This window comes from Misgurnus anguillicaudatus, chromosome 5 (genome assembly GCF_027580225.2).
Source record: "Misgurnus anguillicaudatus chromosome 5, ASM2758022v2, whole genome shotgun sequence".
Taxonomy (NCBI): Eukaryota; Metazoa; Chordata; class Actinopteri; order Cypriniformes; family Cobitidae; genus Misgurnus; species Misgurnus anguillicaudatus.
In genome coordinates, this window is record NC_073341.2 from 21377298 (window position 1) to 21394868 (window position 17571).

Consider the following 17571-nt stretch of genomic DNA (forward strand, 5'->3'; position numbering starts at 1 on the left):
GTTCTGTAACCATTTTACACTTCAGATCTATTTATTAAGCATTTCCTCCTGCTCTTCATAAAATTTCTGGCATACAATGATAGGTCTGTAAAATCCTTAATTTTCCCAAACAGGAAATCGGTTTATGGGTATTTACAAGCCGTGAGATGTTTCGCTGTGGAGTCCATCCGACTCACAAGGTGTTCTCAGCAGATGTTAAACAGAAAATGTTTCTTGTTAGGGTCAAAGCTCACCTGGTTTTCAGGAAGAACAGCTGAGAGTGGGACATTTTGGAGATCAGTTCTGCCCCACTATCGTCTGTCCCTGATCAATCAAGATCTGATGCCTTTTTAACTCGTGAAAAGACTTCCAGTCTTCAAACGTTGAAGAAATGTCGCAAGGGTTGTAAAAAATTGCATTTAAATGTTTAAGTATAATCAACTTGGTTTTACAAGTCAATTCAACTTTAAAATGGTATCTTGATGTGAGGTGTTGCTGTAACTTATAAAATAAATTTGAATTAGCACAAGTTGGTTTAACTTTATTTATTAAGATACATTTATTAAGTAATTATGCAGCTGGTTGCCAGTAACGTACTGAAGAAGATAAAGACTGAAAATGTTTCATGTTTATTTAACTTTGAACAAACTTTTGCCAGTAAATAACATAAATGTAAAATCTACAGTAAGTTACTGGCAGCTAGTTGCCAGTAATACCCAGTAATACTGTAATTTCTACAGAATATTTTACAGTGTACAGCAACACATAGTTAAGATTAAAAAATCTAAGTAGAAATGACTTTTAAAACCAAGTGCAATAAAAATACAATGTGCAATAAAACAGGATTTAGTACTGAAAACAGATTTTTAAATGATTGTGCAGCCAAGAAAATAAAAAAGAACATTCTTTAGTACATTGTTTATGTGGAAATAAAGAGCTAAATAAATGTGGCTAATGTGCACTTTTTAACAAATGAATACTTTTTCAATATAATGTGAATAGATTGTAAGGACAGGAGATCTTTAATTAATTGGATTTCATTCATCTGGCCTCTCTGGAGCTATTTTGTTGGTGCTTGGTAATTTTTTTTGCTTTTCTTGGCAGAAATTCTCCCCTGGAACACAATTTAAAGTATTGAACGCTATGCCTGATATCCAGAATGTCTTGGAAATAAACCCCTACTTTTTCTGTGATTTGCCAGGAAGCAGTAAAGTTTTGTATGGAAAGAGAGTTTTGGAATATTATTTATGAAGCTTTTATGCCACGTACACGCTGAATGATGTGTTAGGGAGCGACAAATTATTTTAATATATATCTGTCTGTCTGTCTGTAATCTACTACAACAATGACAATATGAAAATATTGGTTGTGATATTCAGTATAAGGTAATAAAAGTGCAGTTACCATAGCTACATTTATTAACAGTATATTATCAGAGACACACAAAGTGGTATCAGACCATGGACTTTATAGGTGCAACCTCTTGAAAGTGATCTTTGATCAGAAATGCCGTTAAATGTGAACATAGGTTTTCCACATGCTTGCGGTGAGACAAACAGCACCATGTGCAGCTCCCCCCGTTTTGTGTGATTCACAGGGTTAGGCAGCATTGTGGTTCATGAATAGAGCTCTAATCTGTGTCATAGACCCAGTTAACTGTGTCAGATTCTTTGTCGAGGAGTGTGCGCTTGGATTTCATCCAGAAACAGTGTGTAACTGTGGGCTTCTCTTTCCATTGCTAATCCAAAACAGGTGCAGCTGTGCTAGCAAATGTTTTCCTGTGTATTGTGCTGGCGATCAATCAGTGTTTTTGGAAACAAAATTAGGCCACGTGGGGTAAATTAAGAGAAAGCACATTCACACTTGTCGAAACCGTTAGCAAGAGCGCAGACGTTTAGTAGGGATCTCGGGTTGTTAGTGACCTTCACTGAGTGAGGGAAGGCAAAGTGATTTCTAATAAAAAAAATCCCAACCGGCATCTCACTTAAAGAAAACAAGCGTCTGTTGCTGCATGTAGTCATTCGACTGCAGAAATCATTATGTGATGGGTGAAAATAATATGTGAGGCTATTATCCCTCTCAATTTAGGATTACCCACTGTGAAACATCTCATGATAAACTCATCATAATTTCCTGAACAGATGTGAGTGATTCATTCATTGTCAGCAGAGACATGCAAACATCAGCTAATAGTCGTCTTTGTGCGTTTATTACATTTCAGATGTTTATTTATTTATTAAACACTTATGCAAAATTTTGTCCTGCACATGCATTTAATGTTTAGGATGATTTTAGTCAGGCTAATTGAAATGCCTTTTTTCACAAAAAATCACTTTAGTCATTTTATTGTTATTTAAAGGGGCAATGGCACAAGACTTTTTTAAGATGTCAAATAAATCTTTGGTGTCCCCAGAGCACATATGTGAAGTTTTAGCTCAAACACCATATAAATAATTTATTATAGCATGTTTAAATTGCCACTTTGTAGGTTTGTGCAAAAATGTGTCGTTTTGGGTGTGTCCTTTAATATGCAAATGAGGTGATGAAATTCAAACACTGATCACAGGGATGGTGGTTTGTTGCAATTAAAACTCAATTGTGCTTTTCTCTGCACTAAATGGTGTGCTGTGGTTGAATAGTGCAGATTAAGGGGTGGTATTATTATAATAAGAGCTGCTTATTGTCAGGACTCTGCCATAAGAGTTTTGTTTTATATTTGTTTATGGTGTCTCGTTCCTAGTCTCCGCCCCGTTGTTCTCCCTGTTAATTATTCATTATCAGTTTATCCTATTCACTTGTGTTGCCCTCGTTATCTTGTTAAGTTTTCCTTATTTAATCTCCTCTTGTCTCTTGTCTTGTGCTGGTTCTTTGTGTACCGACGTGTTGTACGTACTTTGTTGAGTTCGTGTTTGATTTCAGTTTAGTTTTATATCTAAGTCTAGTCGGTAATGTCAGGTTAGTATTTTATATTTCATGTTGAATGTAGTTTTGCCCCCTCGTGGACTTTTGTTTTCATGTCTCAGTTAATAAATGTTCTATGTTCACTCCCTGATATCGCCTGCACTTGGGTTCTCTTGTTCCCCATCTCAAACCCTGACACTTATGACATCACAGGGGGAGCCAAATTTCAATGACCTATTTTTTCATCTGCTTGTAGAGAATGGTAGAGAATACCAAAACTAAGTTACTGGGTTGATCTTTTTCACATTTTCTAGGTTGATAGAAGCACTGGGGACCCAATTATAGCACTTAAACATGGAAAAAGTCAGTTTTTTTTTTCATGCCATGGCCCCTTTAACTTTTAAATTGGGTAATTGGGTCCAAGTCTGGACGTGATTCCCATTTGTTTCACATTTGTTTTACGTGCACTTTGAGGATTTTGCTGAAAAGTCCATGTGGTGTTTAACGGCCAACAAACTTTTATTTCTGAATGGCCTGAGGCCGGGATTAGGCTGATTTGAAGCAAAAGTATTTGATGAACGTATAACACATGCCGAGAGCATTATCTCATTTTTGACAAACTTGCCATTTATCGGCATTTGCATCGGAACTCTTTATATCTGCTGATTAAATAAATGTTTGGTTCTGACAAATGCAACGTAAATGTCAAATGGCATCAAACTGACATTTTCCGCGAACTCAGACCAGACATCTTCAGACCAGACAACTTTTAAAGGTCCTGTTCTTTCTGTGTTTTTGAAGCTTTGATTGTATTTACAGTGCGCAATATAGCGGGTTCATGTTTCATGTGTAAAAACGCGGTATTTTTCACACAATTTATTTATCTGTATACCGCTGTTCTCACTGTTCTATAACAGGCTGATGTCTTCCTTGTTCTATGAAGTCCTTCCTACAGAAATACGTAACAAGTTCTGATTGTGTAGTTTGTTTAGTGTGTTGTGATTCGACAGCAGCTTAGCTTAGCAGAGCGTTTGAGTCAAAGCTGCCAACTGACGTATTCCTGTGGGCGGAGTTTAGTCAAAAACTGTTTTTATTGACGTCATTCAACCGGGAAGTAGAGGGTTGTAGTCCCAACCAGCCGTTCGCTGTAAAAAAAATTATGGATCGTAGCTTTAAAATTAATAAAAGATGGGGGACAATAATGAAAACAAAGCAAAAATTAGGAAGTTTAAAGTAAATTGCAATGCTATGTTTTTAAACTACACTAAACATGTAACAACATCAAGAAATACTGTAAATGTTTGTTTTATTTAAATCACCACCATAGAAAGGATATGAATGTGATATAAATGTGCTTTTTTATTTGGCTTGTTTCCAGTGGCGGCTCGTGACTGCTCATCCGAGGGGCGCTAATTCAAAATATGCGTTCGGAGTGTCATGTGTTTTGCTTGCATTTAAAAAATATGTGTTTGTTGCGTCATGTGAACCATGTGCATCACGTGTTTTGTCAAAATAAGTGCCTGCTGCACACGCGTCAAAACCGTTTATGATAAAAGAGATGCTCACATTCACAAAATATACAGAAGACACTCCCTTAACATTAAACTCTGATTACGCATGAGATTATGCGAGTATCTGGCAAACGCAAGCGTCTCTTTTATCATAAACTCTTTAGACGCGTCTGCAGCAGGAACTTATTTTGACAAGATACGTGATGCACATAGAATCTCTCGATGCGCAGAACACATATTTTGAAATTACGAACCACACACATGATGGGCTAAATACATGTTGTGACGAACTTCGCATCGAGCGCCCTCAAAAAAATAAGTCACCGGCCGCCACTGTTTATTTCTTAATCTTAATTCTGTATCACAGCATTTATGTCAAAAGCAATCACATTTGACATTTACTTCTTCGGTTTTGTTTCACCTCTTTTGTTATTTTTCGTCCTCCTTCCCTCTCTCTACTTACCATCTGTTTTTTGTTTGTTCCAGTACTTTTGTTTAGCAAGCAGACTTGTATTTGGTAACAAAGCTCTGTTGTATATGCCTGGACTCGGCTCAGTTACGGGCCCTGAGCCACTTAATTGCACAATGAGAACATTTAATGATATCTGCCTTTCTTTGCTGTGACTTGAAAGCACGTCGAGGGCAAACTGCAGATAATCAGACAGTGGACAATGAGTTCAAAGGAAACAGGAATGATGATAGTTTATCCGGAAGATTAGTTACTGATTGTGTTCTGGGTTATTGTAGCGCACCTTGTTCACAAGCAGTCTGGTATCATTTGTTTTTTGATGGTAGATGTACTCAACATGTGAGACACTAATAACACTAACACTATAAACACTATAGTGACAATATAAAAAAATGTTTTTTAATAAATTTAGAATACCAGCATAAGTGACAGTTTTTTGTTGTACCCTATTCTGATTTAATAGCATCATGCACTTAAACTGGCATGGATTCCTCAAGTTGTGCAAATCCTTATAAACCATGTGTTCCAGCTTTTTGTGTTCTGAAAGCTTGGAAATCTGACCCTTTGCACTTGTCTTAACATGGTCAATGTCACAATATTTGTTCCTTAAATACGCATTCCAAAGTGTTGATTTAATTGTCAAATCACATCATTTGTTTAAAAGGTTTGTGGTATGAAAGATATGAGATACGAAATGTGATAACTTTTAATCCTGAATGATGTGCTGTTATCGTGCGTGAAGATTCATGCGCTCAAGTTTTCCAGCCATGGAAAAAGTGAACATCTGAGGTCATGGACAATTCCTTAGAACAGCTTGCAAGAGGCAACAGTTCACGGCATTGTTGTGAAAGTTTTGATGTTATTTAGGTCGCAAACGCTCGGAAGGCGCCAATACAGTGATTCAGTGTTTTATGGCACAAAGGTTTTGTTCCTGAGCGTGAGTGTTTCTCATTGATGATAAAAAGGGCTTTACTGGGTGAAAGTCTAATTATAGCGGAGGTCGACCGTACCAAGAAAATGATCTGTGACATCATCCCAGCTGCAAGAATCAGGAATTATGTGGGATTGAGTAACCTGTTTCTATTTAAGCTATTTGTCTACTGATTTCACTGAAGTTTTATCGAGTGGAGGTTGACAAGAATTGTGTGGATTTCTTTTGCAGTCACATTACGCATATGAATAGTCCAAAAACACACAAACCTCTTTAGCAGGTCCACCGCATGGATTTAGCTGGGTGGGTAAACATAAGTCAGAACAAGGCTGAAGTGTTCTCCTGTCTTCATCGATGATGGATGTGCTCACGTTGACCTCAGGTGACCTCTTCACCCCCAGAGCCTCAGATTACTCATCCACTCCACTCTGATATAACTGACAACACTTCCTTGAAAAGAGGTTTGTTTTAAATGCAGGAAAATTACCCTAACTAGTTACCTTGTAAAGTCAGTATGTCAAATGTTGAAATTAGAGTGATATTAATGATTGAAATCAAACTTTGATGCTCATATTTAGAGTATGAGCTTGGATTTAACATGGAGTTTTATATCACATTGTTTCATAAGCTTCTACAGTATTCAGTCACATTTTTGGCATGCTAATACAAATCAAGAATCGCCAGATTACTCTGCATGTTTCAGTATTACTGTGTATTATAAGTCAAGGGGAATTGCTTAGATATGCCAGATATGCCATATGATCAGCTGATAGACCAGATGTGATAGATACATTATATTCATGACACATTTTAAGATTCGTTTGATTCAATTTTTTCATTTAGTCATACTTTCTTACAATGATTTCTACCAACTATTGTACGGGTCTAAGCATCAAGTCATTTATGTTTATTTTTAGCCTACGGCAGATACAAAGGCATTTTAGTACAAACTTTAGGCAGTAGAAAAATACTTGACATTTATAAAAAGGAAAAACATACTCCAGTCATTGTATATTTAGGGGTACATTTCATGTCAGCAAAAAGGTCTGGAAATCTGTATTATTTTTTGATCAATAAATAGGTGGTTGAATAATATACACTCTTAATGTGCTAAATTAATTTTTTGGAAAGCTTAAGCACTAATGACTTTTTAAATATGTTAAAGAAAATGTATATGATTTTTAAATATGAATTTAATGGCCGTTGTTCGGATGCTATCATAAAGAATGAAACTTTTCTTCAACATAGATGCTGAATTTAGTATTATTCACAATCCTTACCCAAGATTTCCATCTCCAGAGAAATCCCCATCTGTTTTTCTGATGGTTTAGTTCACATTAAAAAGATTTATGACATGAAAACCACACATAACACAGCTGACAGACAAAGTAACACAGTTGACAAGAATAACACTGTTGACAGGACACATTAAAAGGTTAAGAGAAAACTTTCTTTACGATGAAAACTTTCTTTTTATGCAACAAATGTATGTAACCAGTGTTTGGGGTAACGCATTACATGTAACGTGCATTACGTAATAATATTACTTTTCTGAAGTAACGAGTAAAGTAACACATTACTTTTTAAATGTACGCACATATATATTATATATACTTTTTTTTTTAAAGTTTCTTTTTTAGTTTAATTAATTAGTAGTGCTGGGCAAAGATTAATCGCGATTAATCGCATACAAAATAAAAGTGAATTTTGGCATAATATATGAGTATGTGCTGTGTGTAATTATTATGTATAAATAAATACACACACATTCATGTATGTATTTAAAAAACATTTACATGTTTATATATATTTATTTATATTTTTATATATTCTATATTAAATATAAATTAAATTTTTTTTTATATAAAACAATTCTGAAATGAATATATGAATGTGTGTGTGGTTAAATATACATAATAATTAGACACAGTACATGCACATATATTATGCCGAAAAAAATCACTTTTATTTTGTATGCGATTAATCGCGATTAATCTTTTCCCAATTAATTAGATAAAAAATATGTACTGAATTAAACTGAACGTAGTCACATTATGCGCTCTTTTGCTCCTCTCCTGTGTGGGAACAGTTTGAGTCAGAAACTGAGATGGCGGGCCAGAGCTCGACATTTTTGTGATAAAATATGCAATTTCTGAATGCAGAACTTTTCAGTCATATAAAAACATCCGCAATGCCTGAAAGAAATCAAGCCTCAGTCAAGAAAAAGTAACGCAAAAGTAACTAAAAAGTAACATAAGCATTACTTTCCATGAAAATTAACTAAGTAACGCAATTAGTTACTTTTTTTGGGAGCAACTTAATATTGTAATGCATTACTTTTAAAAGTAACGTTTACAATTAAACTGAATTGTCAGCATTGTCAAACATGTTAATCCTTGTCAACTGTGTTACCAGAATGTTCTGGTGAACTTGCGTAACGTTATTTTTTGAATGTGTAGAGAAAGAATACAAAAACATAAGTTAATCAAGATCAGCTATTAACTAATCCAAGGCCAACAGTTTGCACAAGGCCCTACAATGGCCTAAATATCAACTGTGTTACCTGTCAACTGTGTTACCCGTCAACTGTAACACAGTTGACATTTCGGCCATTGTAGGGCCTTGTGCAAACTGCTTGCCTTGGATTAGTTAATAGCTGACCTTGATTAACTTATGTTTTTAAAATCTTTCTTTACACATTAAAAAAAATAATGTTACGCAAGTTCACCAGAACATGTTGGTAACACAGTTGACTATCAATTCATCTACTCAATGTGCAGACAACAATATAGAAAATATATTAAAGTTATGACTTCAAATATCCCTCGAAAAAAAGGAATTACATCACGTGATGTTGACATTGCTGAGTTATACACAAAATTGATTATTTAATGTAGATGCATGAGCACAGTATTTTTTAAAACACTTTTCTCACAATGTAATGATTATTTTTGACAAATATTTATAAAAAATATATATACAGAAACAAGCATTTCAGAGCAAATCTGAAAAGGAAAACCTCACATTTACCTAATCAGACAGCACAAAACCAGCATATTCCAGTATAAAAATATTCAATTTTTGCAAGATAAAAGATGGGTATATGTTGGATTAAATGAATTAGAAATGTCCCCTATTATAAAAGTGATCATTGCTTGAAGTGAAACGTTAATGAAAAATGTGTAAAATATATAATAGAGTGCATGGACGTGACATGTATCCCTAATTATATAATGACTCACTTATTTCTCATTTCTTTCTCCCAGGCAGATAAATACATTTTTCCATTAGCTCATGAGTTTGATTGCAGAAACATACCTTAGCAATCGTCTCCTGTTACAGTTGCGCAGCCTCGTCCTGTGCTTCCTGTTAGAGGTAACCAACCATGCAGCTGAGAAATCGATTCTGACAGTTTCTTTTAAATAGACATTTTGACCCCCTGATACTTCTGTGCATGCAGTTTAATGTCTCCACAACTTCATTTTGAGCTGACTCACAGCTGCCTGCCTCACCTGTGAATAACAGCTCACGTCTTGACATCAGCACGTTCGCGCATGTAACAGTAGCTCAACCTCAAGTCATTTTCCATGGTGTCACTGGTGGGGGCCTACACATGTTCGCTTTGGTTGAAAAATTAGATCCGGCTGTTGATTCTGCACCTGGCCGCCTGGCATATCAAGTGAATAGAAAGTGAGCTTGTTCCTGTGGGTACCGGTGTTTGTATTATGATGATGTATTTGTTTTCGTAAGGAAACAGCTGCCGTTATTGAGTGATTTATCAGGTTTATGATACAGGATTTATTGTATTTTGCAAAACACTGCACTTACTGTAACTTGGTCATTCAGGTTGTTTTTATAAAGATGCACTGTACATAAAGGAAATGAATGGATCATTGACCATTTGAATTACCCCAGCATTAATAGCATTATAAAGACATATTACTTATGGCTTTCTCTCAACATTAATTATTGTCTTCTACATAAATGCTTTTACATGAAGGAACTTAACTATGTCCCAGTCCCTACATAAAAAGCTTCTGTTTCACCATCATTAATTTTCTTTTTCTTATATCCTAAGTTTTATTGTCCCGCTGTGCATAACATATTTTCGACTTGAGCAGCATGGTCCTGGTGCGATTTCCAGTTATTTTAACCGGATCCCTCACACTCTCCTGTCGACAAAAATGGCTCAGGCACTTAGCTAAAAAATATGAATGATCTGAACTTAAATCTGTTTTGCCTGCATAGTTTGGTAGTCTTAGTAATAAAATTGTCTCCCTCGTAATGTCTCTGTAACTTCCTTTGGGAAGGATCAAAAACTTGGCCTAGTAGACATTATTGTAAAATTGTTATGACATCTCAGGGTTTCTTGAGGCTCGTAAATTTGCAGTTGATAGGAACAACAGACCCACGGTTTTCTCTGAAAAATTATGACTTTTATAAAAGGTATTCAGAGCTTATGGGTCCCAACAGTAATGTTTATGTTAACTATCGAATTGTAGAAATTTTGTTGTATTTTACATGCCAGGTGTTACCCCGGAGACTTCTGTTTCCTTCCCCAGGCCAAAAACATGCAGGTTAGGTGAATTGAAGATGCAAATTGCCCCTCCCCTGACGTGTGTATGGATGAACTTGTCTGAATCAACATTCAGAGTTTCCGTACAGTGTACATATCACAGCACTTTGTGTATTCATGCGGCATGTTGCTATTGCTTGGCAATACAAACACCCTGCAGTTAGGATTGTAAAGTCATCATACGCTTTACAGTGATTTTTCCACAGGTAAAGGTAGAGTCACTGTAACATACAACCTTTAGTGAGTGATTATAGGCATGACACAAATTAGTTTTTTAAAGGTTCAAAATGTCATCTGAACAGTTTGTGTGTTTAGGGCTACTGTAGAAACATGGCAGGGCGAAATGGTGACTTCCATTTAAGGGGACTTGCGGTGTATGTAGATAAAAGCGACTCATTCTAAGGTAATTTAGGGCTCGTCCCAATACCTCGCCTTCCCCTACACTTTTGCACTACCCTTTCTTTTGCACGTGCACGTGTAGGGGTAGGGCGTCCCATTACTTTAGGGAGCAAGACGGAGTGCTATTTTCCCCTTAGAATCAACTCTAACAATGTAGTTAGGACCGATGCAGGCTTAAAACGAAGTGGGAGATGAAATTAACACCTTGCGAGCCCAGCGAGCTAGTCAAAGTTTTCGACAACGATGGTGGACGTCGCTGCAAAAGAACAACTATATTTTAGCAAATAAGCATGTTAACATTCTGGAAATTGTTAGTTTGAAAACGAGTTTTATGTTTGTGAAGTTTTGAACACTTATGTTAAAAAATATTTTACTAAGCTATCTGACAACATCTCCCGACCAGAGGTGTATAATACTTAAGTATTTTAGTTACATTTTCCAAGCATCTATGCTTTATCAGAGTGTTTGTCTTGGGAAAAAACGTCAGGTTACGACTGTAACCGTGGTTCCCTGAGATAGGGAACGAGACGCTGTGTCATGTAATGACATTATGGGGAACGCTATGCAGCGTGACGCGCGTGAATATTGTGTCAACTAGGTCTATATATAGACGCCGGCGGATGACGTCAAGAGTGACGTGGCAACGCGAGGCTATAAATAGGCGGAAATAATATAGGTCAAACAGCTTCTGTTAAAATTGAAGCGAATGCTACAGGCACAAGGAGTTATGGCAAAGGGACACAGCGTCTCGTTCCCTATCTCAGGGAACCACGGTTACAGTCGTAACCTGACGTTCCCTTTCAAGGGATACTTGACGCTGTGTCATGTAATGACATTATGGGGAACGAGATACCCACTACGCCATAATTAATTGTGACTGTCTGTAAGTGTGAAGGTGTCTACGCACAACTTAAGACATAAAGACCTGAGATCCCGGTAGAAAAGGGAGGTCTAAAAACATTATACCTCATAAAAATGTGTGGGGGAGATTATCCTGCCACACCACAAAGCATGGAGGTCCCTGACAAAGGGGCCAGATAAGACGCCATACTCCTAGTCGAGTGTGCCCTAATTTTCGCAGAGGTGAAAACATAATGTGCACCTCATACGCTATAAAAATAGCCTCCACAATCAATTATTGATTGTTTGTTTAGAGGAAGAATGTTCTCTCTTGGAGAACCAAACACAGACCAAAGGTTGGTCGGATCTTCTAAGGTGGAAGATCTATTAATGTAAACCTCTAAAAACCCCTCAGGGCATAGAAGATGTAGCCTCTGTTGATCCGCCGACTCTTGAGGAGGAGGATGAAAAGCCTGAAAGACCAATGTTCTAGCCACATTGCTAGGAACCTTGGGAACATAACCCGGTCTTGGGTGCAAATAGCCTTAATATGTCCTGAAGCAAACTCCAGGGTAGAGAAGAAGCTGATAAGCTTGGAAGTTGCCCACTCTCCTCGGAGAAGTGATGGCAAATAAAAAGGCTAACTCCAGTGACAGAAACTTAACTGTACACAAGTTAATGGGTTCGAAAGGTGCCATAAAGAACCCCTTTCAGAACTACTGCCAGGTCCCATACTGGAACTCTGATTTGAGCAGGAGGCCTCATCCTAAATGTACCACGCAATAAGGCGTGAAGGCAGAGATAGCCGCAGCATATACTCCGATAGTAAATGGATATAAACCGGATGAAAACCCGGTATTGTAAAAATTCCAGAACTGAAGCCAGTGGGCAGTTTGGAAGTAAATGTTTGTCACTACACAGAGTAGAGAATAATCTCCATTTAAAACAGCCTTAAATGTCGCCTGGAGCGAAACTCCAGGCATGAAGAAGCAGCGATAAGCTTGTTAGTCACTCACTCTCCTCAGAGAAGTGATGCTACTACCCATAGAGCCCTCAGGGATACGAGTGTGAAACCAGAGATAGCCTCAGCATATACTCTGGGTATAAACCGGATAAAAAACCGGTATTGTAAAAATTCCAGAACTGAAGCCACTGGGCAGTTTGGAACTAAATATGTCGTCACTACACCAGGTAGTTAAAATAGCCTTAATTCGTCTGAAGCGAACTCCAGGCATGAATAAGAAGTCACTCACTCTCCTCAGAGAAGTGATGGCTAATAAAAAGGCTAACTTCAGTGACAGAACTTTATCTGTACATGAATCAATGTGTTCGAAAGAGGCCATGAGAAGGGCTTTTGAAACAACTACAGATAGAGCCCTTAGTAATAAGAGCATAAAAACAGAGATAGCCGCAGCCTATACTCTGGTAGTAAATGGATATAAACCGGATGAAAAAACGGTATTGTAAAAATTCCAGAACTGAAGCCAATGGGCAGTTTGGAAGTAAATGTTTGTCACTACCCCGAGTAGTGAATAGCCTCCATTTAAAATAGCCTTAATTTCATCTGGAGCTCATTTGTGTTTTTCTGTATAAACATTAATTACATCTAGATCCTCAGAACTAGAGTAATTCACAGCCCTCAGTTAAAACGGGTGAAGCCGACTCGCGGGCACCCGTTGAACCATGATGGCTAATAAAAAAGGCTAACTTCAGTGACAGAAATGTATCTGTACATGAGTCAAATGTGTTCGAAAGAGGCCATGAGAAGGGCTTTCGAAGCACTACAGATAGAACCCTTAGAAATAGGAGCATAGACACAGAGATAGCCGCAGCCTATACTCTGGTAGTAAATGGATATAAACCGGATGAAAACCGATTTTGTAAAAATTCCAGAACTGAAGCCACTGGGCAGTTTGGAAATAAATGTTTGTCACTAAACCGAGTAGTGAATAGTCTCCATTTAAAATAGTTTTAATTTTGTGTGGAGCTCATTTGTGTTTTATGTATAAACATTAATTACATCTAGATCCTCAGAACTAGAGTAATTCACAGCCCTCACAGTTAAAACGGATGAAGCCGACTTGCGGGCACCTGTTGAACTATGATGGCTAATAAAAAGGCTAACTTCAGTGACAGAAATGCATCTGCACACAAGTCAAATGTGTTTGAAAGAGGCCATGAAAAGGGCTTTCGAAACACTAAAGAGAGCCCTTAGTAATAGGAGCATAAAAACAGAAATAGTGGATCTTAAATCTGGAGTAATCTCCATTTTAAACCATAATCTTTCGAATAGTATGGGCTTTACAACCTCAGCCCCTAGCTGCCTCGACAGGGTGTCTGCTCTCACATTCTGGACCCTGGGGATGTCTGAATGACAAAAAAATTTCCGTGAGACCAAAGGAGAACCTGATGCGCCAGTCTGTATAGAGGGCGCGACCTCAGGCCTCCCTAATACTAGATGCTGCCGCCAACGAACCTAACACTCTAGAAAGTGCTTTACGGTGTAAAAATTGGCCTTATCTGATCCTAGACACTGATGCCAGGATCGACTCTGTGTGTGTAGGAAACATACGTGCCTACATCCTCACTGAGTCCCAAGTTACCCAAAGAAATAATATTTTCTGCTAGTGGGTTAAAATGCCCTTTTTGGCGTTGTTCCGTAGCCCTAGGCGCTTCATATGGGCAAGGACGACATCTCGATGCCGAACTGCCATGTCTCGAGACTGGACTAACACAAGCCAATAGTCTATGTAATTAAGTATTTGGATCCCTTGAAGTCTCAGAGGAGCAAGGGTTAAATCCATGCATTATGCGCTGTGAAAGAACTACTCTGAACGGCAGAACCCGATATTGGTATGGTTTGCCCCCGAAAGCAAACCTGGGATTTCCAGATGCTGCAGGAGGATAGATATATGGACATAGGGGTCCTTAAAATGTATCATGACGAACCAGTCCTCAGACCTGATTAACGCCACAATAAAAGGAATTGTCAGTTTTAGAATTTTTATCTCTTCAGAGATCGATCTAAATAGGCCTCAGCCCTCCATCCTTCTTTGGTACAATAAAATAATGGCTATAAAGCAATGACCTACTCCTTTAATAAGGTGGTCTTTTTCCGGGGCCCACCTCGGTGGGTAAAACCCCTCCGAACCTGGGAGGATGGGAAACAAACTGAATTATGTACCTCTCTCTATAACCTCTAGCAGCCATTTTTGTGACTTTTTTTTTTTTAATTTTATTTATTTTTTTTTTTTATTTTTTTTCACTCATAGAAAAAATGCTCTAAAAAGGAGATTGACTCCAGAATGCTCACTGCCCTGAAGCGGAGGACCGGCAGGGCACAGCTGAGCTACTAAAAATGCCCTATTGTTCTGTTTTATATGTCTTTTTTAATGGAGACAAAAATTAGGTCTTCTTTAATGAAGACGGAACATAAGGGGTTAACAAACTATTTTGTATGTGAGGGCACATCGGGCACAGGTTTTATCCGTGCCCCATGAGAAGTGCCTTAAGAGGCCACTTGTGAACGACAGGACCCCTTTAACGCAGCCTTATGATTTGAGATAATGACTGCTCTCAGATCAGCCTTATATGCCTCTCTGGTTGCTGGTTGTTGTTTCGTCCCCCAAGCTCTCTGAGGGAGAGGGGGGCACGAGAGACAACACTCTGTTTTTGTTATCTGTATGTTGTGTTAATACTGTTTAGATGCAGATTCTCGGGGGAAACTGCGACGAGGAAAAACCTGTTTCTTTAGTAGCACGGAGAGAAAGCTCCGCCGCTCTCCTGAGCTCATCTAATATTACAGGATTCAGGTTCACCCTTTATTTCATACAATATCTGCTTGATATGCGTGAAGAATGCCAATATTGCGAAGGCATGCTCCATCGCGACCCGCGACCATATAAACTTGTTAATCCATTTACATTGTTGCTGTCTCTCGCAACAAATAAACCGCGAGATACTTTCAATACGGGCATTTGCCGTATCTGCATTATTTAAAACCCCCCCAAAAAGGGTTAAGAAACTCGCTGATGTGTTTAACAATAAATGAGAGGAGTCTGCATATCTGCGTGGTCTTCCGTTTAAAAACTTATCAGTGTAAATCAGGGAAGAAAGTTAAACCTCTTTCGTCAAGTTCACTGGCAGCCTTCACTTTGTGCTGGTGAGTAAAGTCAATATTAGATTGTTACAGCCGATCGGGTCACAACATAATAGTTCTTCGTAGCATGGAGAAAGGGTATAAATCAGTAAGCTTTGTGTTTTCTGTATACACATTAATTACATCTAGATCCTCAGAACTAGAGTAATTCACAACACTCGCGGATAAAACGGGTGAAGCCGCTCACGGGCACCCGTTGAACCACGCTAGCGAAAACCCATCGAGAGCGGAGCATTTGAATGGTATTTTCTCACAATGCCCGCACGCCTGCCCCTCGGGGAAAGCGTGCGTGTAGTCCGCACCAAACACACAAAGCTCGTGCTATCCCCGTCAATAATAATCTAGGACAGGGGGTAACACACTTCTAAATCCCTTTCTCTTATCCATGTTTCCCTAGTTTTTTAAACTAATCTAATCTAATCTCACTAGATATAGATATAGATTTAGACACATTCACATTCACACAAGCGTTTGCTGAAATAGCAGAAGCTGTTTGACCTATATTATTTCCGCCTATTTATAGCCTCGCGTTGCCACGTCACTCTTGACGTCATCCGCCGGCGTCTATATATAGACCTAGTTGACACAATATTCACGCGCGTCACGCTGCATAGCGTTCCCCATAATGTCATTACATGACACAGCGTCAAGTATCCCTTGAAAGGGAATTTACTTTTCTTTACTAAAAAATGTTCACTACATTCTAAAGCATAAAATCATACTGTGTATTCATCATATATTGCATATTAAAATTGATTTAATTCCTAATTACATAAAAATTGTGTACTTTTACTTTCTTGAGTAAAAGTAAGAAAAAAATTTTTACTTAAGTAAAAGTACAAAAAATTACTAGATGTTTAATGTACTTAAATATTAAATATAAACCAAAAACTTGAAATTATGAAATGTAGTGGAGTAAAAATTATGATAATATGTTTTGGAATGTTTGTTTTCCAAAGAAAAACACTAATAAAATATGAATAATTGCAAATGTACTTTTATGTAGAAAGTAAAAATACTTAAGTACTATACAACTCTGCTCCCGACTGCTTCGAGAGAGTCTGTCCATCATATATACATCTGATCTGGGAAGTTTTGTCAATATTCGGGACGTGCGTTCCGGCGTTCACATGAACACGTATAACCCGGGCTTATCGAGAGTTAAATCATATTAATAATAATCACGCTGCACGTGACCTAGGTGCGCAGATTCGCTATGCTACTTTCCATATAGTGGTGACCCATTTCATAGGGAATGATTTGAACCCCCACTTCCCTCGGTGAGGGGAGTTTACTGTTGAGGGCACTCAAAACCAAATAAAAGTATTAAGGGGGTAGAAATGGCACGGTGCCTAAATCAATACAGTTCATTTTGTAGGGTCTTTTTACGCCACTGATAATATAGTTATTTATATTGTATTTCTATCAAGAGATCCTTATAAAAGTCCGACATTGCACCTTTAATGTATACTTCATGTAAAATCATGTAAACCTATAGATTCCAGATGCAGAAAGTTCTCCATTACATCAAAGGAATTTCTATATACCTATGAATCTATAAAGCTTTTAAAAGGTGCCTTATTGTATAACCTTAGAGGCCCATTGTAGTAAAATGTTACAAAAAAGAAGAGCAAGGCTTTTATAGGGTGACACCACTACTGAGATAATGCAGCTTAAATAGGGATGAAGACACATTTTTCCTTCGAGTAATTATCCCAACCTCAGGCATTCTTAAAGACGTCATTTAATTTCCATCTGCTGTACTGTATGTTACCCGGGGTCATCATTCAGTAGCTGTGCTTAATG

At 37.8% G+C, this 17571-nt stretch overlaps 1 protein-coding gene across 3 annotated transcripts in view; it reads left to right on the plus strand.

The window, feature by feature from the left end:
* Positions 1-17571, plus strand: part of ralgps1 (Ral GEF with PH domain and SH3 binding motif 1) — a 155067-nt gene that overhangs the window by 96819 nt on the left and 40677 nt on the right. The window lies entirely within an intron of this gene.